The sequence below is a fragment of the Colobus angolensis genome, unplaced genomic scaffold, assembly GCF_000951035.1.
Source record: "Colobus angolensis palliatus isolate OR3802 unplaced genomic scaffold, Cang.pa_1.0 Scaffold226, whole genome shotgun sequence".
Classification (NCBI taxonomy): domain Eukaryota; kingdom Metazoa; phylum Chordata; class Mammalia; order Primates; family Cercopithecidae; genus Colobus; species Colobus angolensis.
This window is the reverse complement of record NW_012115444.1, coordinates 1,585,904-1,612,791: the sequence shown is the minus strand read 5'-3', so window position 1 is coordinate 1,612,791 and position 26,888 is coordinate 1,585,904.

Sequence of the window (26,888 nt, the reverse complement as noted above, 5' to 3'; positions counted from 1 at the left end):
AAGGACAAATTTGGGGAGCCAGAGGTGGAATGCTGTGATTTAATGTGTCCCCCAAAAGAGTATGTGTCGGAAACTTAATTGCCAATTTAACAGTATTAAGAGGTGAGCCCTTTAAAAGGTGATTGCATCATGATGGCAGAGCTTTCCAGGATGAATTTATGTCATTATCTTGGGTGTAATTTAGTTCTTATGGGAGTAGTGAATTACTTCTTGTGAGAGTAAGTTGGTTCTTGAGAGAGTTGGTTATTTTAAAAGTAAGTTCACCTTGCTGTTTTGCGCAAGTGCTTTCTTGTGCTTTTGCTTTTGTGTATGTTATGAAAAAGTATAACACAAATAGTCTTACGATATGCTGCTGCCATGCCCTTGGACTTGCCAGTCCCTGGAATCATAAGCCAAATAAACTTTTTAAAAGTACATAAATCTCATGAATTCTGTTATAGCAAAGGACTAACATAATTCCAACAATTCTCAGTTATTCCTATATCAGCAATTTAATCCAATTTGCAGATTTTCAACATCTGCAGAACCGAACTATTGTACTTTCTGATAAACACAGGAGGAGCTAGCCAAAATGGCTCTGGAAAACAGTTCTATTGAAAAACTAATTCTCCTTAGCCTTACTCAAATCCGTTTTGCTGTCTCCTGCTCTAGAACTAGAAACAGATTGCAGGTTAGAGTATATTCCAAGAAGACACTTATATAAGCCAAGTTAGAAAGAGTAATATTTCCCCTCCCCAAGTTACAAGATTTTGCTAATTTTAAAATACAGAAAAATGTAAAGAATACTTTGTGAATGAATTCTGATGTGTTAGCTCAAGGAAGTAGCAAACTTAAAAGTGAGTCCATTTATCAAAAATTTTGGATTCAATGTGTTAGCTCAGGTATCTTCAAGGGGTTCTTACTATTTTATCAGTTGAATTTTCTAAAATCCAACTGGACATGATTGCATATACAAAATAAATCTGAAATATAAAAAATTAATCCTAATATGGTATCAAAAGGCTTTCCTTTATTGATCACATTAATTAGCTGGTGGTTTCAGTCAAAGCTTCTGATCAAGTTAGGGACTCAGGTATCTAATATTATACATGTATAATATCAGATCAGAAGTAATTTTTTAGATTTTTCCAAAGATGATTTCCTTAATAAGGATTCTGGAGTTGATGGGAATCTTAATATGTCTAGCCTGAAGCAAAATTCAAGTTGCAATATGTTATAATAGCTACTAAAATAGAACTACCTCCCTTAGTGGGGCCCTTAAATACTAGAGGCCCCACATAACAAATTTGGGACTGTGGTTTTAACTCACTGTTAACTGACCTGAATGCCTGGGTAACACCCAGCAAAAGAAGGTTCTTCAGGTGGTCCAGTGTGTAGGACAAGCTCCTCTGCTGCTTGGCTTTTAGAATATAACTGATTCAAAAATAGTCACAATGTTTGTGGCAGATCTGGGTGCTATATATGGTCTTTTCACAGAATCGTAGCAGTGATTGTAAATTGGGATAATGTCACAGCCATGCTATTTTTGCTCAACTATTTTTTGCTATTGCTATTATCCATATTAAAGACCAAAATATGGGACATATTATAGATCAACAGGCAACACAGATATTCTCTATTTGCCCCACTAAATCCTAAAGTTAAACATTCCTAGACAGGTCCACCATGAAATGTTAGTGGTCTTTGGGAGATTAAGCCCCTGTACATCCTAAGAATACAAGTAAACTGCAATACTAGGTGGTTTACATTACTGATGCGTTTATATCTTACTTACATTGAAGCCTTAGGAGTTCCTTCCGACTAGTTGTCTGAGAAGAAAAATGTTGAACCTTCGTTTACACCCATCTCTATACATTTGGCACCAGGTCAGGAAGGGAGTAGAAAAACATTTAAACCACCCACAATGGTAGTCTTGAAGAATGGCGGGGAAGGAAAATACCACCTTAGATGAGAACTTGAAATGGTTCTATTTTGTCTAAAAGGGGATTTGGCTCATGTTACGGGTCTACAGTTGTAAAAATAAAGAATGAAACATTTGTATTACTTTTTTGTTGTTTTATATGCATGCATTTTAGCTAATTTGCTTTTTGTTCCTTATCTTTTATGTGAAGTATTTTGGTGGTTGTGAAATTTGTATTTTGGCTCACATGTCACATATGAGAGGTTTTTGTATTCTTGGGTGAGGTTATGACATTACTCAGTGATCCTGAATTTGGAGATAGATATAATTGCTGATTGGATTTTGGGAAGAGGATAAGAGTATTTTTCAGTTGCATTACATTAATTTTTTTATGTTTAATTTTTATAGGTACACATTAGTTGTACATATTTACTGGAAACATGAAATATTTTGATGTGGACATACAATATGTAATAATTACATTAGGGTAAATGCAGTATCCATCACCTCAAGCATTTATAATTTCTTTGTTTTATAAATATTCCAATTATATTACTTTAATTATTTTTAAATATGCAATCGATTATTGTTGACTGTAGTAACCCTGTTTCTCTATCAAATACTAGGCCTTATTAATTCTGTCTAACTATATTTTTGTACCCAGTAATCACTCCCACTGCCCCACACTAGCCTTACCAGCCCTCTGGTAGTCATTATTCTACTCTCTATCTTCATGAGGTTGATTGTTTTAATTTTTAGCTCCCACATGAGTGAGAACATGCGAAGTTTACTTTTTTGCATCTGGCTTATTTCACTTAACACAACGTCCTCCAGTTCCATCTATGTCATTGCAAATGACAGGCTTTCATTCTTTTTTAAGGGTGGCTAATACTCCATAGTATATATGTGTAATCTGTCAATGGGTTCTTCCTGGGAAGTGTGGGAATCCTTGGTTTTTGTTTACCTTGGAAGAAACAATTCAGCTAAGAGATGTATAGCAAGGGTTAAGTAGCAGAGTTTATTGAAGAAGGATAAAGTACATCCTACAGAGGAGTAGAAAACAGCTCTGGGCTGGTTCAGCTGAAAAAATAGCAGTGTTTATTTAAGGAGACAGTACACTCTGAAAGATGAGACAGAGTGGACAGCTTGAGAGAATGAGCCAGGAGTAGCTAGTGCTAGGGGCTCTCTTTGTGAGTAATTTACATTATTATTCACGTAGGGGCATGAGGGAGTGTCACTTACAAGCATGTTTAGGGAGATTCATTTGGGAATGTATGTTCTGTAGTTGTGCATACTAGAACACATACGTATGTCTCATTAGCTTAAAATCTCCACCCAGGGGTGTGTTTTTTACTATTATAATGAGCAGAAGACTACTGTAGGATGAGTTTTTGGAGGATCATGCATGCTTGTTAGTGGGGAAAACCTCTAGCATGGTTATCTCCAGCTAGGACCTGAGAAGTCCCCTTCAGGGCTAGAAGAACCTAACTGCAAGGCCAGATGTAGGTACTGTAATCATTGTCCTTTTTGCTGACTGTCAGTGGGCAACATCTCCAGGACCTCTTTTCCCAGAGGGCTCCCTTTCCTGCTCATTTTTGGCTACCTGCCTACTCTAACAACACCACATGGGAGATAAAGTTATTACCCAAATCAATCTCCCTGAAGGCTCAGAGGTTAGGGGTTTTTGAGGATAGTTAGGTGGGCAAAGGACTATGGAATGGGTGTTGCTAATTGGTTGGGGATGAAATCATAGGGATGTGGAAAATAGTCCTCCTGCCTTGAGTCAGTCTCTGGGTGGGGAGGAGGTGTTCACTGTTAGATCATGAGTCACAAGTCCAGGTGGAATTAGACAGTCTTCAGAAATGCAAAATCTGAAAAGATATCTCAGAAGGCAAATCTTAGGTTCCACAATAGTGATGTTATCTAACATTAGACATCATTAGAGAAGGTAAAAATCTTATGATCTCTGGAACAATGGCCGGTTGTCATTTGCTTACACCTAGATCTTAGCAGAATTCAGGTCCCTCTCATAATCCTAACTTTGTGAGCTTACATTAGCTCTCCTCCCTCCCTCCCTCCCTCCCTCTCTCTCTCTCTCTTTCTTTCTTTCTTTCTTTCTTTCTTTTTGATGGAGTCTCACTGTCACCCAGGCAGAATGCAGTGGTGTGAACTTGGCTCACTGCAACCTCTGCCTCTCGGGTTCAAGCAATTCTTCTGCCTTAGCCTCCCAAGTAGCTAGGATTACAGGCACGTACCACCACACCTGGCTAGTTTTTGTATTTTTAGTAGAGACGGGGTTTTACCATGTTGGCCAGGGTGGTCTTGAACTCCAGATCTCAAGTGATCTGCCCACCTTGGCTTCCCAAAGTGCTGGGATTACAGGTGTGAGCCACTGTGCCTGACTGGTCTTTCATTAATTTTACAAAGACGTTTAGTTTTGGGGAGGGCTGTTAGCATCCTTGCTTTAAGGTTAAACTGTAAACTAAATTTCTTCCAGAATCAGCTTGACTATGCCCAGGAATGACCAAGGACAGCTTGGAGGTTAGAAGCAAGATGGAGTAAACTATGTCAGATTTCTCTTACTGTCATAATTTTGTGAAGGCAGTTTCATATGTGCGACATTTTCTTTTTTCATTTTTCTGTTGATAGACACTTAGGTTGCTTCTTGGCTGTTGTGAATAGTACTGCAATAAATATGGGAGTGCAGATATCTCTTCAGTATACTGATTTTCTTTCTTTTGGGTATATACTTAGTGGTAGGATTGCTACATCATATGGTAGTTCTATTTTAGTTTTTGAAGAACCTTCCCACCGTTCTCCATAGTGGCTATTGCTAATTTACATTACCACCAACAATATACAAGGGTTTCCTTTTCTCCACATACTCACCAGCATTTGTTATTGTCTGTATTTTGGATAAAAGCCATTTTAACTTGGGTGAGGTGGTATCTCATTGTAGTTTTGATTTGCATTCCTCTGATGGTTAATGATGTTGAACACCTTTTAATATGCCTGTTTGCCCTCTATGTGTCTTGTTTTGAGAAATGTCTATTCAGATCTTTTGCCTATTTTTTGATTGGATTATTGTATTTTCTCCTGTTGAGTTGTTGGAGCTCCTTATATTCTGTGTATTATCTATTCACTTTGTTGATGATGATGATGATGATTATTGCTGTGCGGAAGCTTTTTAACTTGGTATGGCTGTATTTGACCGCTGTTGCTCTGACTGTCTGTGCTTGTGGGGTATGACTCAAGAAATCTTTGCCCAGTCCAATGTCCTGTAGAGTTCCCCAGTGTTTTATTTTAGTAGTTTCATAGTTCAAAGTCTCAAATATTTAAGACTTAAATATTTGGTAATTAAATATTTAATCCATTTTGATTTGATTTTTGTATATGGCAAGAGATAGGGGTCTAAATTCATTCTTCTTCATATAGATATCTAGTTTTCTCAGCACCATTTATTGAAGATACTGTCCCTTCCCTAGTGTATGTTCTTGTCACCTTTGTCAAGTGTTCACTTGACATGAGTGAACTTGAATGGACTCACTGCAGATGTATGGATTTCACTCTGTTCCATTGCATTGGTTTATGTGTCTGTTTTTATGTCAATACAGTGCTACTTTGTTTACTATAGCTGTGTAGTACAGTTTGAAGTCAGGTAACATTATGTCAGAGAGTTAAATCATGCTAGGTGGAAATGTTTTTAAGTCTAAAGATGAAAAAATTGGAGTACTAGGAAATCAAAATTGTGAAAAGTGTGAAATTCATTGTTTTTGTTTGTTTTTCAGCTCTAACCTTTATTTGGGGCTATTCTCACCTTTGAACATGCAGTCTACTTTCTCCCATATGACTGACACACCAAATGTCTACTTTCTCAATCCAGCTTGAAATTATGATGTTCCAGGGAGGTAACCGAGTTTCTAATAATCAGATCCACTCACGTAGATTCTATCTGGTGAGATATTGAGGGGATAAAATAAATTCCTTTAAGAATTCATTTTGGGTAGAGAGTGATGGCAGAGCTTGCAGCTATATTGAATTAGATAAGCAATAGTGACAGTGGCCATCACAGGACCCTGTGTCCACATGGTAGAATGTGAGGTTCAGCCTGAAGTTTCTGATCACTAGTGGTCCTGATGATCATATCTTTACTGGACCACCTCCAAAGTGAGGGAGGGCTAAGGCAACTAACTGTTTTGCCCATGTAAACTTCACACTTGTTTATCTGGCCTTCCAAATAAATTTATCATACATATATACAGCTTATATTTCCCAGAGTTTGTTTCAGTTGTTTTCTTTTTTTTTTTTTTTTTTTTGGGCTGGGTTTTTGTTTTGTCGCCTGGGCTGGAGTGCAGTGGCCGGATCTCAGCTCACTGCAAGCTCCGCCTCCCGGGTTTACGCCATTCTCCTGCCTCAGCCTCCCCAGTAGCTGGGACTACAGGCGCCCGCCACCTCGCCCGGCTAGTTTTTTGTATTTTTTTTTTAGTAGAGACGGGGTTTCACAGTGTTAGCCAGGATGGTCTCGATCTCCTGACCTCATGATCTGCCCGTCTCGGCCTCCCAAAGTGCTGGGATTACAGGCTTGAGCCACCGCGCCCGGCCTAGTTGTTTTCAATTTAGATCCCTAACTAGTATTTCACTGAATATTTGGAACATAACTATAGGCATAATCTGGAGGTCATTCATTAGCCTATGTTATGATGAGTGAGGCAGGTCATGTGAAAACTCTCACTCACTATTGTCAGGTGAATCCAGAAGAATATACTAAGGCATTTTCTCTCTTCTTCTTGTCTGATTCCTCTCCAGAACTAGTAATTCTATAAGGATGCACAGGTTTTCCATCTGAATAAGTACCTTCCATGTGCCAGTAAGGGAGACCAACACTGCTATCACCTTCTTAGGGATGAATCCCTGATTCTCTATCTCTCTAACTAGAAAACATCTTTTTGTTACATGTTTCCTTGAAAACTACATTTTCTTTCCTAATTATAATTATACTTGGAGCTGATTTTTTAGAAATTATGTCTTTATCCACTATAATTTGCAACACATGAGGACAGGGATCTTATCTGTGATGTGTTTAGTGTCTAAAGCAAAGCCATGCACAAAATAGGTATAAAATAAATAGCTGTTGAGTGAATGAATAAAATGAATGCCTATTTGAGTTAATGCAGCTCTGTTAAATGAAAACATATCAGAAAGGATAAGGATAAGACTAATGATGTGATGAGTCCAAAAATAAATGATTTAAAAAATACTAGGAAAAAATAGAAGTGTATAAAAAATATTCTCAGAAGTACCAGATGTTATGGGGGTTGATGTTATGGACTCTAAATTCTCAATTCCAGCATCTGTCTTCTCTTGAAATAACTTCTAATCTAGTTCTGTGTAGATAGTAAAAGTAGTTGCAACTGCTTTTGCAAGAAATTGTTTTTATATCCAATTCTTTTAATAAAAACGATAGAGTAGATATATGCAGAAATAGATGTGGTTGGTTATGAAATGGACATGTTATCTTGTAATTACTCAATTCTGTGGATGGACTGCATATAAGAAATGTAATTGCAATGAGATACACAGAGTGATATTACTTATTTCTTGCTCAGTATTGCCTTTGAAGATATGTAGAGTTGCTAACAAATGACTGACTCTGGACCTGAACAGTGAAAGCCAGAGAATGAATGACATATCCGAGCAAGTTATGCTGATCAGGTACAGTTACTTGGTTTTCTTTTGATCACTCTATTGTACAATTAATGGATAGGGCTCCTAAAGGATGGAACATAGAAACAGGAAATATTTTCTTTGTTTCCTAGCTTTATATCGTTTCTCCCTTGTCAGAAAACTGAAGATAAAACAAAACAAAATGCCCCATGCAGATTTCATAACTTAGTTAAAGCAGTGAAATTGATTTTCAGAAAAATTTCATTTTATTCCACAATACACTGTTGTTTGGCAAATGACTAAAGTTTTCACATTTGTCAGATAATCATTAAATTGGGCTGTAGCTGTCATATGATTGCTATATACTGGAAGAAATAAACCCAGGAATTGTGATGAGAACAATAAGATCCAGGAATATTCTTCTACCCCTTCATCCAGAGTGCTGTCCGGGGATACGTACTCAAATATAAGGGATCTTTAATAACAGTTCCTATGCATCCAGCTGTATGAGATATTTTAAAGCTGTGAAAACTCTATCTGCCTCTCTACCTACTCAACCACCCAATATCATTACAAAGTGCTCAAGACTGACCTGGCATGACACTCTCCCAGTTGTTAGATCTCTTTGTCACGTATCTGCATTCAGTGACATACTTGAAATACCAAATTTCCTTATACAGACAAATGAAAAATTCACTGATGTTTAAGATGTCACTAGGCAAATATCATTCATATATTTTCCAAATTAGAGAAGATAAAATAACATTTTAATTTTTCAGAACAATGTTTTAAATTACTTCTGTAATTGTTTTTAGTTATGAGACAAGCAAAAGACACTGTGCTTTTTGCTTGAATGGGTTGACTCTGTGAGGAGGACTTGACAGTGTCCTTTTTCAAGAGGCAATGTTTGCAGTACTATTTATGGAGATGAAATCATACTTGCTAATTTCTATTTGAAGACATTCTTGAATTGCAAGTGCAGAGAAATGGATGCTTAGTTCTGTGTTTCTCAAGGATAGGTTACAGTTGTAGGGGCCAAGGGAAAAACTCCCTTCACCCTCTGAAGGCTTACTGAAAAATCAGCTCACAAAAGGCAGGTTAATTGGAGAAAAGGTATACAAATCTGTTCATGGAAAAAAAAAGCCAAACGCTGTGAAATATTTGAAAGAGGCTATTTATTTATTTATTTTGAGATGGAGTCTTGTTCTGTCACCCAGGCTGAAGTGCAGAGGCATGATCCCAGCCCACTGCAGCTTCTGCCTCCCAGGTTCAAGTGATTCTCATGCCTCAGCCTCCTGAGTAGCTGGGATTACAGACATGTACCACCACACCTAAATTTTTTTTTTTTTTCTTTTTGTCTTGCTCTGTCACTCAGGCTGGAGTGCAGTGGTGCGATCTTGGCTCACTGTAACCTCTGCCTCCTAGGTTCAACTGATTCTCCTGCCTTAGCCTCATAAACAGATGGGATTACAGGCACCCGCCACAGTGCCCAGCTAGTTTTTGTAATTTTAATAGAGATGGGGTTTCATCACGTTGGCCAGGTTGGTCTCAAACTCCTGACCTCCAGTGATTCTGCCTGCCTTGGCCTCCAAAGTGCTGGGATTACAGGCATGAGCCACTGCACCCAGCCAGAAGTGTTTTATTCTCAGCTAAATATGAGTAACTATGGCCAGAGACATAGTCTCCAGATGTCCTGAGAACTTGTGCCTGAGGTGGTTGGGTTACAGCTTGATTTTTTTACATTTGAGGAAGACTTAAGATATTGATCAACATGTGTGAGGTTTACACTGGTTCAGCCTGGAAAGGTGAGACAGCTCAAAGTGGGCTGCATAAAGGTCATAGATGCATTCAAAGATTTTCTGATTGGCAATTGATTGAAAGAGTTTAATTATTATCTAAAGACCTAGAATCAGTAAAGAGGATTGGACGGGTTAAGATAAGGGGTATAGAGCTGAAGGTTCTTATTATGTAGATGAAGGCTCATAGCTGGCTGCCCTTACAGACTAAAGATGGCAAATATTTCCTATTCAGGCCTTTAAAAGGTGTTAGACTCTCAATCTATTTAAGATTGGGAGGCCCTGGAAAGATCTAGTTATGTTAATACAGATTCTTTACAGATGCAAATTTTCTACTATAAAAGACTGCTTTGCAGGACCATTTCAAAAAATGGCAAAGAAACTCATATTTGAGGGTAAAATATTTTGCTTTCCTTCTTTATCTGTCATGTGATGTTATACTAGAGTCAGGTTTGGTATCTTATTACTACAAAGAACTTATTTTGTTTTAATGTTAATGCTGGTCAGTTGTGCCCGAACTCTGAAGGGAAGAGGGTATAGTGAGGCATATCTGATCCTCCCTTCTCATCATGACCTGAAATAGTGTTTCAGCTTTCTTTGGGTTCCCTTGGCTGAGATGGGTGTCCATTCAGTCAGTTGGATGGCTTAGAATTTTAATTTTGGTCTATAAACCTATTAACATACACATGGCAAAGAACCACAGAATGATTGCCCTTTTCCCCACTGGAGTTAAGAAGCTCATATACCATGTTGAGTTTACAGAAAGAATGGAGGCTTGGATCCTCACAAAAGAGGTTATGGTTGGAAACATTTTATGGGAAGGGGGAGAAGAATTCTGTTGAGGGCAATGAATGATTACTAGGGAGAATGAATGGATAGGGAACAGGGTAACTTGTAAATAATGCTCGTGGAATTTGAATGATCCTCAGAGACAAAAATTATCTTATGAAAGAATCTGTTCAGATGTGGTTACATTCTTGATGTTCTTTTCTGCAATAGGTAATAAAACAAGAGAGAGCAAAAGAGAAACAGTTGTTCTGTTTGTTAGGTCTGGACTTTAGGGAGATAAAGGAAATTTAGAGAAAACTTCCTCCTGTGCTTCAGGACAGACAGTGGATTGAGGAACAATAGCTGGGAGAGCGGATGGTGAGGTCAGAGAGATCATGAGCCTCCTTCTTTAGTTCAGCATGTCAAAATGCTGTTTTTTGGTGTATCACTCTCTTATTCCCAACATAGGTTATCTTATTTTAGTTTCTGAATTTGAGATATTTTTAATCAGTAAATTTATCAAATGTGGTAGAAATAGTTTTTCTCTAAAAAAAGCTTATTAAATTGATAGTGTATTTTATAATCCAAAGCATTTTAGAATCAAGGAAATAGGGTATGTAGATAGCAGTCAAAGATACTCGTCAAGTAATTGAATTGTTAACCTTACAGGTGCTTTAGCAATTTAACCATTTTGTTTCTATGTTAAAGACCAATACATAATATGGAAAGTAGGCAGGAAGAGTCAGGAAATTTCTGATAATTTCACTTTCTGTCCTGCTTGTGGATGAATCTGATGGGAAATCAGCTAAGCATTAAAGTTTGTGCCACTTGTCACAACCTATCCTGCCTCTTCCCACTCTTTTCCTAACACACCCCTCCCTCCAGTCCCAAATGCATCCTCATTCAATCCTAATTTTATTTCAGATCTTCTTGTGATCTGGCTTTTTCAAGTTGTCTAAACTAATGACTTTGTGATACTAGTCTTGAACAAATACCTCTGGCTTCTTAAATTACTAGTATATTTGCTCTCCCTGATATCTGGACATCAACTTTTCCAAAGAACTACCAATGTGGCGTATTAGAAAACTTTTAGAATCTGCAACTGTGCTGGGTAAAAATGGCTTACAATGCAATATTTGCCTTTTTTTCATTAAGGCAAGCCTAATCCATCTTGGAGTTAGGCTGATGTAAGCATATATTTAAATAAGTTTAATAACAACTGTTGAAAACCCCTAAATTTATTACCTTACTAGCATTTCAAATGCTTTCAGCTGAATATATACTGTCTCTCACTCTGCACCCACAACAAGCAAAAGGTTGAAAAACAAAATCTTCATTCAGGAACCTAGTCAGTCTTCTAAAAAAAGACTTGAGGAATTAGTGATTAAGGATTTCTCAATGAGATGGACCAACCCGGTTCTGTTAGATTGAAGTTTATAGGTATAACTGGAGCCAACTGGAAATTTAAAAGGAATGAATAGCCAATGATTACTGGCTAGCTAAGGAAAACATCTAACATAAAAATCAGAGACCTAAACAAAGAGGAAAAAAATAGCCGATGGAAAAAGTGACTTCCACAAACTGCATGTTTGTACTCCCCTAAAGTTTATATATTGAAACCTAACCCTCAATGTGATTGATGGTGTTTGGAGGAGGGGCCTTTGGGAAGTCAGTAGTGTCTTTTTAAAAAAAAAAAATACTCCAGGGAGATCCCTCACCTCTTTGGCCATTTGAGCATATAGCCAGAAGATTGCTATCTATGAACCAGGAATTAGGCTTTTACCAGGCATTGTATATTCGGGTGCCTTGATCTTGTACTTCTCAGCCTCCAAAACTGTGGGAAACAAATTTCTGTTGTTTATAAGCCACCCAGTTTATGATATTTATGATATTCTATTATAGCAGTCCACATGGACTAAGACACACATTGGTGCTGGGAAATGAGGGTGCTATTAAACAGCTAAAAATGTTGAAGCAGATTTAGAATAAAGTAATGGATAGAGGCTGAAAAGTTGTAAAGTGCATGCTAGAAAAAGCCTGTTTTGCTGTGAATGGACCATTAAGGGATATTCAAATGAAAGCTCAGGAGAGGAGGTGAGCTGTGGACAATACCTCAGTCTTCTTAGATAATACCTAAGTGATTCTGAACAGAATATTGGTAAAAACATAGACAGCAGAGGTCATTCTAATGAGATCTAAAAATCAAAATCAGGAATATGTTATCAGACAACGGAGGAAAGACAATCTTAGTTATAAAGTGGCAAAGACTGGTTGTGTTCTGTTCTATTGTTTTGTGAAAGATAAAATGTGTAATCAATAACCCTGGATATTTGGCTGAAGAAATAAGTAAGCAAATTGTTGAAATAGTAGCCTGGTTCCTTTAGATTGCCTGTACTAAAACTTGAAAAGAGAAGAGTGAGGCCAGGTGTGATGGCTCACACCTGTAATCCCAGTAGTTTGGGAGGCTGAGGCAGGCAGATCGTGAGGTCAGAAGTTTGAGACCAGTCTGGCCAACATAGTGAAACCCCATCTCTACTAAAAATACAAAAAAAAATTAGCTGGGCAGCAGGTGCCTGTAATCCCAGCTACTTAGGAGGCTAAGGCAGGAGAATCACTTGAACCCGGGAGGTGGAGGTTGCAGTGAACCCAGATCACACCACTGCACTCCAGCCTGTGCAAGACTCCATCTCAAAAAAAAAAAAAAAAAGGAAATTATTAATCAGAAAGAAAGAAGAATTTAAAGATTTAGAACATTTTCACACTATCCATATTGAAAAGAATGAGAAAAACCTGTTTAGGAAAACACAAAACTGTGCCCAAATGACTGTTTGATAAGGAGATTAGTCAGTCGTCTAAGACAGTCTCTTATACACTTTTCTCAGGATACAAATGGGAAATGTTCCTCATCAAAAGGTGAAATGGCCGGGCGCGGTGGCTCAAGCCTGTAATCCCAGCTCTTTGGGAGGCCGAGGCGGGCGGATCACGAGGTCAGGAGATCCAGACCATCCTGGCTAACATGGTGAAACCCCGTCTCTACTAAAAAAATACAAAACACTAGCTGGGCGAGGTGGCGGGCGCCTGTAGTCCCAGCTACTCGGGAGGCTGAGGCAGGAGAATGGCGTAAACCCGGGAGGCGGAGCTTGCAGTGAGCTGACATCCGGCCACTGCACTCCAGCCTGGGCCACAGAGCGAGACTCCGTCTAAAAAAAAAAAAAAAAAAGTTGAAATACCCAGATGGAGGGACTCATGCAATTCGGGAAATGGAGAAATTCAACACTAGAAAAGGGTGTGATGACATGTTTCTAGCCCAAGGTGAAATGTGATTAGCCTACTTGCAGAGAAGATTAGCCAGAGTGGAATAGGTCAGGTAGCACTATGAGGGATTTCATCAAAAGATATACAACTGATTGAAGAGATAATTAATTTGATAGTACTAAGAGGAGTTTTATAATACTGAGGGAGCATTAGTATAGAATTGCTACTAAGAACATGAAAAAACAAATATATAAAACTAGAAAATGATTATCTCTAAGGAAAACAAAATGTGGGGAAAAGAAAAAGCAATCGCAACATAATGCATTACTATAGTTAACCCTAGAAAAACGTGGGGGTTAGTGGCACTTATCCCTGCAAAGTCAGAAATCCACATATAACTTTTGACTTCCCCCAAACCTGACTACTAGAAATAGCCTACTGTTTATCAGAAGCCTTACTGTTAACATGCATAGTCAGTTAACACAGATTTTGTAGGTTGTATGTACTACATACTGTATTCTTACAATAAAGTAAGCTAGAGAAAAGAAAATGGCATTAGGAAAATCGTAAGAAAGAGAAAACATATTTACTATTTATTAGGTGGAAATAGATCATCATGTTCACATTGAGTAGGCTGAGGAGGAGGTAAAGGAGGAATTGTTCTTGCTGTCTCAAGAGTGGTATAGGCAGAAGAATATAATGTGTAAGTAGACCTGCTCAGTTTAAATCTGTGTTACTCAGGCTCAACTGTACATGGTTTAGTTGTGATGAGCACGGACTGAGCCATAATAATGTGAACATTAGATATTGATCTAACCAAATGTAAGATATAAATGCATCAGATAATTCAAATTGTCCATAGATTGCTTGGGGCAAGAAGGTGAAAGAGAGCTAGATTGTTATCTTCCAAACTAAGAGGTCACAATATCAGAGCTAACTTATGATGGAGGTGGAGGGTCAATATACTCATGCTATTTATAAGTATGTTATTAAAAATCAAATAATATACTAGAGAGATTTAAAAATTGTTGCCTCTATGAAGTATCAAATGGAGAGAGCTGTGAAATATCTTCATTTTCTGTTCTCTGTTATAGCAAGCTTTGTAGAACACTTAATCTCTAAACCAACTATAGATACCATACTATATATGGTGTATTAGTCTCTTCTCACACTGCTATAAAGATACAAGCCAAACTGAGTAAATAATAAAGGAAAGAGGTTTAATTGATTCACAGTTCCTCATGGCTGGAGAGGCCTCAGGAAACTTATGATCATGGCAGCAGGCTAAAGGGAAGCAAAGACCTTCTTCACATGGTGGCAGGGGAGAGAAGGGCAATCAGGGGAAATGCCAGATGCTTATAAAACCTCTCAGATCCCATGAGCACTCACTCCTTATCACAAGAACAGAGTGGGGGAAACTGCTCCCATGACCCAGTTACCTCCCACCTGGCCCCTCCCTTGACACGTGTGTATTATGAGGATTACAATTTAAGATGAGGTTTGGGTGGGGACACAGTCAAACCACATTATATGGTGTAGTATATCATATAGTATAGGAATATATATATATATGTTGAAAGCCCATATATAGTTGTATACACATACACACACAATGTATAATGGTAAATATAAACAGTAATTAAGTCTATAATAACATTTAATACCATATATATTTACCTTTTTGTTGTTGCTGTTAGGGTCTTCTCTACCCATCTTACTTATATTTAATAATCATAGTTTTACACTGTGCTTTGAATTTGTTCAGTTAGGCTTACTTTTACTTAAATGTGACAGAACAATCCAAAGTCACCATTACTTAATAAAACATAGATATTACTTTTTTATGTAAACCAAATTCAGACACCAAATTAAGTGTCTTTATAGTGTTAAGAGATTCAGTCTTTTGTTATCTAGCTACTAAGCCATACTTAGCCTATGACTCCATGACCCAGAGCTGTGAGAGTCCCAGCCATCACTTTGGTAGTCAGCCACCATGAAAGAAGAAAGAGAAAAAAAAAGTAGCAAAGGATTTGTGTGAGCTTATTTTTATGACTTTCAAAAAAGTAACACACATTTGCTTAAGTTGCATTACCTAGAACTTATTCACATAGTCTCACCAAGCTGGAAGGAAGGCTAACAAATGAGTTTTGTTTGCTTATTACACACTGTGCTGAATAAATCTTAGGTTATTTTACTAAAGAAAAATAATGAATAAGGGGTTAGATAACAAGCAGTCGCTGTCACATACTATATTTGCCTTTTTGAGTTATTTTGATCCTCCTGTAAATTCAATATTTTGTAAGCTTTTTGTATAAAAGTGATAAACCAAACTTTAATATAATTGAGGGTGACATTGATATTTTATTCTTCAAAATCCTGAAGCCAAACATTGAATCATCAGTGTGTGATGAAAGTTATATTTTATTTAGCAGATTTGTCCTGGTCTGCCATGAGGCAAGGGTAAAATATCAAATTTATTTTCTAGTTGCTATAGTGCCTTTCAAACAGGTTGAGAAAGTAAGTTCTCACAGAATAAGCCAGTAATAAGTTACTGGCATTATTCTTCTACTTTACTTAACAAACTTCCGATTAAGTGAGACTATACTCCAATACAATATCATAGTAATATTATTTCATATAATAAGACATAATACTCCCCTTCCACTCCCCAGTTTACTCGCAATAAATTCTGCTCTTCTAGAAAGGAATTAGTCGTCAAAATACATCTCACAAAACTGTTTAGGTTTATTAGCTCATCTCCAAATTATTTCCTTAAATGAATATATGCATATTATTTGAACAGTGATTCTGTTGCACATAACTGGACACATGTACTTACAATTCTCCTCCTCTTTTAAATATAGATAAACAAAGATTTTATTTCAGGAAGGCAGGTTATGTGAACTGGTAGCAATACTGATCATTGTGGTTTCAGAGTTCAGGGTTATTGAAAATTCCAATAAAATGGAGTATAAGAAGCAGCAACCACAACAATTTTTGTTTAAATTGTGGTAAAATACACACAACACAAAATTTGCCACCTTAACCATTTTCAAAGGTGTGGAGTTCCATAGTGTTAAGTATATTCACATTGTTTTGTAACCAATCTCCAGAATGTTTTCATCTTGCAAAAATGAAACTATACCTATTAAACAAATGCTCCAGGCCACCTTGATGGTAAAGAAGATTTACAATAATTTTTTTGTAAAGACGTGATACATTTTTTCATTCAGTAGTAGTATATGAAATTGCAATAATGGAAGTTATTTCAAAGAAGGGCTAAAAATTTTAATGCTAATTTATATATGGTAAAATAAGATTAACTGGACTTTTTTTGTCAAAAAATGACACATCTTTTTATTTCAGTAGTATATTAAATAGTGATAATGGAAGTTTTTTTAAAAGTAAAGACCAAGAAAAGGTCAAACTAATTTTACTCAGAAGTATTATCTCTTGTATATTGATTTCAGTTTTGTAGCTGTAATTGGTGATGAAGTGATTAAAAAGAAGTATGTTATTTGTGGAGATGAATTGGCTGCTGAAATGATTAAACCATCAAACTTTAAGGCCAATTATATACACAACATAAAGAGATGCATTCAAAACCACAGAATTATGTGAAAGAAAAAGTATTAAAATAGAAAGCTGACAACAGATGTTCAATATTTTGGATACAAACATTACTGCCTGGCAGAATTTATATAACATGGCACTTCAGTTTCCTAAGAATAAAAACACTATGTACAATTATTGAGAAACTAATGAATGGTTGTAGCAAAGGGGTTTGTCTAGAAATGTTTCTGTAGCAAAGTAGTTGATTCAAATACCACCCTCCAACACTATACCTTGACACATTCAGGAATTAGCTAATGATATAGAAGACTAATAGAAAAAAATGAAGCTACCATAGTATTTTTTTATTGTAACCTGATAAACTCATAGCCCAATATGGTAATTCTTTCAGAACTTACACAATTTAAACATGATATTGATACGATAAACTCTAGCTCTAAATGCTAGCTCTAAATTGTGTAAAACTATAAAAAATAACATTGTCAATAAATGTGACTTCACATCCAAGGTTTATGTAGATCTGTGTTCTGTGGGATAGTCACTTAGTCATACTGCTTCATCACACACACACACAAAACTCTTGCCAAAAAATTAAAAAAAAAAAGCTTGTCAGCTCTCAACTATATGTTGGCTTAGATGTGAGTTAAGTGAAGGTTAACATTTTAATTTTATGATAATATGGAAAATAATTATGAGTGAGTGGTATTGCATGCAGAAGTATGATGTTTAATTGAAAAAAATATTGTATTTAGAGTGCTTGAAATATGGAACAAACTCTAAGTGATTCTTAAAGATAAATTGGTTTTGTCATAGTTTTTTTAAGGAAGTGAAATGGGCAGCCAGAATTGCTTATTGATCTGATATGCTTGGTAATTTAATTATCTTATTACTTTCATGCAGCAAAGAAACTTAATGTATATCAACAGCAGAAATTCAGGGCACACACAAAAGTTAAAAATTTGAAAAAAACAGTGTTTACAGATTATAATGACATGTTCTATAAATTAACACCAATCGTAAATGATGTGAATGATAATCTTGATATTGCATGTTTGCAAAAAGTTTATCAATGAACATTTTGTTCATTTAATAAATCACTTTGGTTTTATTTCTACCAAAAGGAAACCTATACATAGGAAACGCATGATGCAGAATTCATGTCTTTTATAAAAAACTAATTTAAATTTATGAGTAAAATTTTATGAGATAAATTGGAACTGACTACTGATGAAGAACTGAGTGAATTTTGAAAATACAGCATCACTTGCATCATTCTGAGTAAAAATTAAAAACAAAAATTTTAGTCTTGCTAAAATTTTTTCCAAAAGTTTCTTTTTCTGTTTCTATCAACATACTTTTGTGAGAGTGGTTACTCTACTGTGAGCACTGTTCTAACAAAACATAGATACACTTAAAAATATATTATCCTATGCAAATAGCATTGTCATCATCCAACCTAAATTAAAATTTAAAGATTAAAAATTAACATGCAGAATGCCTTCATCATGTTAAAACCTTTGAACATTGGTATACACAGTGTCCAAAGTGTATATAGGAAGTTATTATGGAGAATTTTTCAATTCAAACTTTTTGTTTAGTTTTTGTTTTTAATTTCTGAATTTCTTAGTTACTTTAAGTCTTTACAACTTACAAACTCACACACATTCTGCAAAGAAAAACTTATCTGATCCTTGGGTGATTTTTTCCATCACTGGGAAACTCCCTCTATCAGAAAACTGTTGTCCCCGATCAATCAGGGCTTCTTTCATTATTTTGAAACCATACAACCACAGTAGGCTAAATGCCAAAATACACAGTGAACCCAGGGCCATAATCTTTTGCTAGCATGGTTATGGATTTGCTAAGGTTCTTCCCATTTAACTGTAGAATATTTCCAACAAATAGGAAAGAAGTGAGGTCATGTGGGAGCTTCTGTTTGACACAGAATCACAGGGGAAGGAGAAGGGGAAACAAGCATGTCTTACACGGCTGGAGCAGAAGGAAGAGCTTTTTTAGTTATAGTAGAGGAATGAAAAAAACTATAAGTTCAATGCCAATTGTCTATATTAGTCACCTATACACATACTTTCAATAAACAATATAGACAGAGTTCATGATTATTTTCTTTTTCCCTGTTTTGCTTTTTCTAAGTATATTCATTAAACTAATTTTGTGGCTGCTGACGCTAATAAGGCAACTGGAGATTATGTAAGGCAAGTATTAAATTTTTTTTTTTTTGGAGACGGAGTCTCGCTCTGTCGCCCAGGCTGGAGTGCAGTGGCCTGATCTCAGCTCACTGCAAGCTCCGCCTCCCGGGTTTACGCCATTCTCCTGCCTCAGCCTCCCAAGTAGCTGGGACTACAGGCGCCCGCCACCTCGCCCAGCTAGGTTTTTTTTTTGTATTTTTTAGTAGAGATGGGGTTTCACCGTGTTAGCCAGGATGGTCTGGATCTCCTGACCTCGTGATCAGCCCATCTTGGCCTCCCAAAGTGCTGGGATTACAGGCTTGAGCCACTGCGCCCGGCCTAAGTTTTTATTATATTTTTTCTGATAATTTTTTTATAGTTTACAAAAGTATTGTAACCTGATTGGCTGAAACCCTATACAATGAGAAAATGGAAAACCAGAGAGGTTTAATAATGTAATGCAATGCTTCTAAAACTATTGCTGGTGAAGAGCCAGCTGTTTTTACTTTCAGCTAATCAGGTTGATGATTATAAACCTGATTATATAGATGAAAATAAAAGATGAAAGTGAATTAAAATACAATGTCTATATTCAATATGGCAATTATGACTAACAATAAAAGACCTAGGTTGAATTAAGCTAAAGATTTTCTATGCTGGTTTTTTGTTTGTTTATTTGGGGATTTTCGGCCGCATTCCAATCCCTATAATGCAGATGCCTTTTTACATAACCAATTTTTAAAGCTGAGCCAAGTAGCTTACCAATAATTTCTGATATTCTGCCTGTATAACATTAAAAAAACATTGCTTTTACATATATATTCATATATCTATATATTTTTTATATTAATTGAATGTAATAGTGACCATTTTGAGCATTTTCTAAATAATAAATACTATGTTAATTTTTGAAAAGTATAATCTTATTGAATTATTACATTATCCCAATGAAATGCATATGTAGTGTCACCATTTGGTAGATAAATAAACTGAGAGAGCTTAAGCAACTTGCTAATTGAAAAACCAAAAAAAGGTAGAATTTGAATCCACTTTCATCTCAATATTGTTGTAATATATTTTTTAACATATTATCTTTAGGATGTGATACAGCGATGAGTACCTATTATTGCTAAGGAGATACATATTAAATAAATAATGAACTCATTGATTGTGGAAATTAACAGATATGATTTGACATAATGGAAGTTATAGTTTTGTTTATACATTTTCAGTGTTATTTTCTCAAAATTAGTTTTGCTTATAGTAGTTAAGAAAATATCAAATTTATCAATTTGAAATCAATACATATAAAAACAGTTAATTGATTCATTTTATTGTTGGAGTTCAATACTACATGCTAAAATACATAAATAAAGAAAAGTTGAGTTTTCTAGTTTGGTCAGATGGAAATAAAAGTTTTTGCAACATTCACTTAGGAATCTTTGATCTTATAAATTGGGATAGATGGTGAATATGGTAATTCTGGTCCTAATTCAGATGCCTTTTCTGTACATGTCTTGAAGCCATAAACTTTGTCTTTTTCATCACTGTATCCTGTACAGTGTCTAGTGTAAGGATAAATCCAAATTTAAAATAAGAAGCTTGTCTCGGCACTGTGTTTCAGTGTAATCCCAGGATTTTGAGAGGCTAAGGCAGGAGGATTGCTTTAGGCCAGGAGTTTGAGACCAGACTGGATAACATAGGGAAACCCTATTTCTACTTAAAACAAATAAATGCATGAATAAGTAAAAATTGTAAACTTAATTCTCCCTGTTAAAAGAAGGGAAGATAATTGTCCCTTCCCTTTTTTCTTAGAATATTTGCTTAAGAAAACTTGTAACTTTAAGTACTTTATCCTCTCTTAGAAATGTGTGTAAATTCGTTTGAAAAGTAGATAGGTCTTTTGTCTGCTTTATGATCAAGAATGTCTTCCTCAAGCACCTGGGAGCCATTTATTTGAAATGTAATAATAACGAAGATAAAATTATTCTCTCTCAGTTTCTATGGATGGATTGGAACCTAACTTTGATTGTTCCAAACCACAAAACTGCTTCCTATGATAAATATATGAGAAGTTTATTTTTCCTGTGGATAAAGCCAGTTAGCTAACACAGATGGTCACCCTAATTATCAGGTGAAGTGAGTGTGAACTATATGTGACAAATGGTGCTGTAAAGTCCTTTTACTTGAGGACTAGTTACTATCTTGAAAGCATATATACAATGAGTTTTATCTATTTGACTATATAAAAGTATAAGATTTCTTTCTGTCTTTGGCAGTCTCTTAGCAGATTGCCTGTGATGCCTGCCACATTCTGTATTAATGCTTATTCAATAATGAAAGTGTTTTCTTTTCTACTGACTTTATGGAGATTATTTCTGTGTTGGAAGAAGATTTTGTTTTTAATTTTATTTCCAAAACAATAGCAATATTGCTTACATATGGAGAATATTCAATAATTATTTTTGAATCAGAGAAAGGAACCCTAATGTTAAAATACTTAATTTTGACTTATGTGTTCATTTGGCACATTAAAAAATAGTAATTACATATTTCAAGTGTTTTTGTATTGGTAACTAATTTACTACTCACTCTCTCTGTGGCCTCACTAGCTCTGTGCTCCTAAGTCAAAAACAAACAGACAAAACTGACCTGGAACCACACAAGCAAACACAAATGCAAGCAAAATACCATTTCTCTTCTCATAACCTATTTATGCAAGTATTTGATATAGGCTCCTTTGTAATTCAACTTTCCAAACCATTCCTGATGTTGTAAGCTTCCAATCCTTCACCTATTTTCAAGTATATGGCCTCAGATCAGTCGCTGATTCTGTTCCTCTAGTACTGGCTTCTGTCTCTCTCCATGACTACCAGTCATGCTTGCATTTTAGATTGTGAACAAAACTTCTCTGAAAAGGAATTCGGAGGAAAGACATTTTATTCCAGTGAACAGTTTGCAAATCAGGGAGATGGGGCCTTGGAATCTTAGAATCTGTAATGTAAAATGAAGAAATGTTCCAGAGAACAAAGAGAGTGTTAGACAAGTAGCAGAAGTTCTTGCCCAAGTTCCCAATTATATTTGTTTATGCAAATGAAGGATTGAAACTTGCTTAGTTTTGATTGGTCAGCACAGCTGGGTTTTGATTGGTTGATATACTCTGATTAGATGTGGTAGTGAGCTCTGGTGGGTTTGTTCGTGTGATCTCTGATTGGTTGGCTTCCCCAAACCAGAAATTTCTGGCAGATATTTCTTTCAAACTACTGGTGGTGAGTTATGGGAGGGTGAGGCAGGGGCCATCTTTCTGGTCACGGTCTATCTTAATCCATACAACAGGAACTGGATTGGCTTGAATGTAGAAAGGGAAGTCCTGTGATAGTTTTACAATATCTTTCTGAGAACAAAGAGTATGTGAGTGCTCCTTCACTCCAGACATGACAACCTTATTCTATTCTGTTTTAACTTTGGGCACCTCAGATAGCCACAGGGAGTCCACTTTGCCTGTTGGCCACAGGCATACTTTAACAAGATTGTTTTTTACTGTCATGCTACTTACCCAGTGTGATAAAGATCCATGTTAAGCCTTAGAATGTTAGTATTCTTGCAGTTTCCCACGAAAATTTCCGAAAACATTTGGAACAGCATTTTCAATAATAATTATAATCTATTTTAGGAAATTGAAGCTTAAATCTAAGGTCATTCAATTACTGAGTAACAAAACTATAGCTAGAAAGCAGGTTTATAGAAGTACACTTAATTCCTTAATTCATTTGCTTTTCAGTTAACTGGAAGGCATAATATGGTTTGCAGAAGCTGACAAATATTTAGATTAAATATATATACCCTTCTAAATAGAACCTGAACCAACTATTTACTAAATGGCTTGTTTATTTTCATTTTAAAACCCTGTCAAGTCCTTAATAACAAAACTGAATAAAATAAAAACAAAATCACCTGTAGGTGCAAGTAAAAAATCAAAACATTAACTAAAAGGAACACATCAAAATAAGTATTAATTGAAAATACCAGGCTGGGTGCACGCAATGGCTCACGCCTGTAACCCCAACACTTTGGGAAGCCAACAGGGGTGGATCACTTGAGGTCAGGAGTTCCAGATCAGAGTGGCCAACATGGTGAAACTCTGTCTCTACTAATACAAAAATTAGCTGGGCATGGTGGTGCATGCCTGTAATCCCAGCTACTTGGGAGGGTGAGGCAGGAGAATTGCTTGAAACCTGGGAGGTGGAGGTTGCAGTGAGCTAGATCATGCCGCTTGCACTCCAGCCTGGGTGACAAGAGAGAAGCTCACTCTCAAACAAGAGGAAAAAAAAAAAGAAAGAAAGAAAGAAAATACCTGTTTCTAGCTTCCTCTCATTCCCAAAAGGCTTGTTGTAATCACTGGAATATTTTTTTTTCTACTATTAGTAGAGACGGGCAGCCCTCAGTTTAAAAAATAGACCTTAACTATTATTATCTCAGGTTTTTAGATTTCCTGGAAAGGCTTTGTTTTTCTTTTTCTTTTTTCAAGAGGTAATTAACATAGAATGCTGATTCATTTATTTTGGCTAAATGAAGATGTTACAAATATTTTTAAAATTTCTTTCCTATCATTGTAATTATTTAAAAGACACTTCTACACATGCAAAGAGTTAAATAAATACAAAGCACTATTGAAGTAATGAATGATATTAGGGATAATTTACTGCAGTTTGAAAATTTATGTGACTTGAATGCAATAATTTAGTGCTTATTTGATTTTAAAGGTAGAAGGTTTTCTTTTCTATTCTGTTTATAATAGGATTCAATGTGACCTTTCTTGTTGAGGGCAACAACCTACACCAGTGCTATAGCTGGGAGTGTGATTGTTAGGAAATCAATGCAATGAGACCAAAACATCCACTTGATAAACATGGGAAAGCAAGACTTTATTTTTCTCTAGTGGGTAGGTGTATGTTGCCCATGAGAAATATAAAGTCATTGTGAGAATAATAAAATGAATCCAAATTATAGCATTATTTATTATGTTATGGAATAATTTGTGAATTATTTGTTATTTTAAATAAGTTTAATGATTAATAAAAATTATCACAACAAAGCATCAAGAAAATACATCTTTGATTTTAACTTAAAATCTCTAACTCTGTAGGTTATTTAAACTTGTGATTTTATATAAATCTTTCTAAATTTATAAACAGCATTAAAACATTTAAGACAACCTAATCAGCTTACTTTTAAGTTTCATGTAATTGACTTACAAGACTTACTTTGGTGCTTAGGAAGAGGTAGTTTGGTAGTCAAACTATTTAAATAATTAAAAAGAAATTCGATACATTGAATTTATAACTTTATTTTAAAATGTTAATTGAGTTTAGTTAATTAAGTTTCAGAATGGGACCAAACATTTGAATATTAAAATTCCCTGGAGGCAGAAGTAGAGTAATTCAATTTCTAAGTTAAATGTTTCACAAAATTATTAGATTAAAATTTTAACTTACAAATTGAACGGGATTTTAAAGTACATGTCCAACTACTCTTCTCTGTACACAAAACCTACTTTGAGTACCTAAGACAACACACATTGACCTCATTTACAGCAGCTGTGGTTGGAGCAGTTTCCTTGTCCTCACTGGTCTCAATCCAAGACAGATCATTTTTGCCTATTCAACATTCTCTGTAAGAAATTCAGTCAAACTGAGCCATTAGTGATTTTCTTAACAAAAATAATAGTTAGGTCTTATTGTTTACTGTTCTGCCTTTTGTTTTTCTTCTACTTCTCACTGGTTTTATGGTCTTTATTTGGTTGTTTCTCTGGCCAACACCACTGTCCCATCACCTTCCTGTCATACACGTAATACTGACAATCAAAAACCTTACTTTTGTACGCTATCATGGATATTTTTACGCTGGCATTATTTTGTTTGTTTTTAAACTTTTTATTGATACATACTAGTTGAATGGCATTACTTGTGTTGGCTCACTACATGGATCACTGAGATGTTAGTAATTTGATGACTCATAATATTTCATTTTATGTTGAGAACATGGAGCAGAAGTTTGCATTAATCATACTTCTCACTTTGAGGCAAATTACCATCACTGATCCTTGGAAGGTCCCTTCTTGGTTTGGTTTGTTAGCTCAGTTTTCTTTTATTCATTTATTGGGTTTTATCCCTATTTCCCACTCCCTTCCTCTCACCACCACCTTAGCTACAGACAACTATTATATGTTCTAGTGTCTTGTATTGTTTGTATATGCTATTGTAAAATGCATATTACTGTTATAAATTCATATGCATATGATTTATATATCTATAATATAGTGAGTTATAGTAATGTACGTATGTATGTGTGTATATATATATCCAAAAATATGTCATTCTGTTTCTTACTTTTCTCACTAAACCCTAGGTTTGAAAGTCCAACCATATCATTATGTATTATTCTGTGCATATACATACAACTTTTGCTTCTGACTACTGCATAATGTTTCAATGTGTGCATGCAGCCCATTTTGCCTACCCCTTCACCTACTGATAGACATCCATGTTGCCTCCAGTTTCCCACTTCCATAAATACTGCAATAAGGACCACCTCCATGTGTGTCCCTTATAAGACATTGGTAAGAATTTCTTTGGGCTACATATACCTTGGAACAGAATTTCTGGGCCATAGAAGAGCATAGAATATACTTGACTAAGTGTACCAAATTGCTATGCGGAATGACTCAGCCAGTTCATACTCCCCAAAACAGTGCCAGCACATGAAAGTTTCTACATTATCAAATGCCAACTAATGTCTGACATTATAAAGTGTTCTATTTTTGATAGACAAATAGGTAAGGAGTAGTATCTCAGTAATTTCATTTGCATTTTACTGTATATTAATTATTTTGAGGATGACATTATGTCTTTAGTTTTTTGAGTTTCATTTTTTGAGGAATAATTGTTCATAAAATTTGCAAATATGCTTTTGTCATTCAGTTATTTATCTCTTAAGAGGCTTTTCAGTGAACAAAAAACATTTTTTATGTCATCACATTTATTGATATGACTTGGAATTCAAACTTTTAATATTTAAGAATCCTTTTTCTGTGTTTGAATAAAATATTCTGTTTTTTTCAATTACTTATTAGGTTTATCTTTCGTATTTATACTCTTAATCTAACAAGACATTAACATTTTGTAATGTTAAGGAAAGATCCAATTTTATCTTATTAAGTGTAGCACTTTCCAGTACTATTTATATGCCGTCTATCATTTCCAGTGATATTTGATGTAGTTTTTATCATATATTAAATCATGTGTTTACTTTGTTCTATTTCTGATCTCTCACTTTGTTGGTTTAATTCTTTTATCTTCTTGTGGCTATTCCAAATTATTTTTTATTACTAATGGTGGTTTTGTTGTAACATATTTTAATATTCAAAAAAAGGAATAACCCCACTTTGCTCTTTTTTTCTAAGGTTTATTTAGCTATTCATAAAATTTTTCTGCACATAAATTTAGAATACATTTCCCCTCTCAAAAAAAAAGAGGAAATACTGGTTTTGGCTTTAATTTTGTTGAGGAGAAATAAAAGCTACATTATTAAATATTATGTTATAATTACCTCTCTATTTATTCTGATCATTCTCTACATCTTTCATTTTAGTATTAGAAGTTTATCCATAGCCCAACCAACTTGGGAATCTTGTTTGGATTATTTTATAAATAAGGTGATAATATAAATAAAATCTTATTTTTTTTC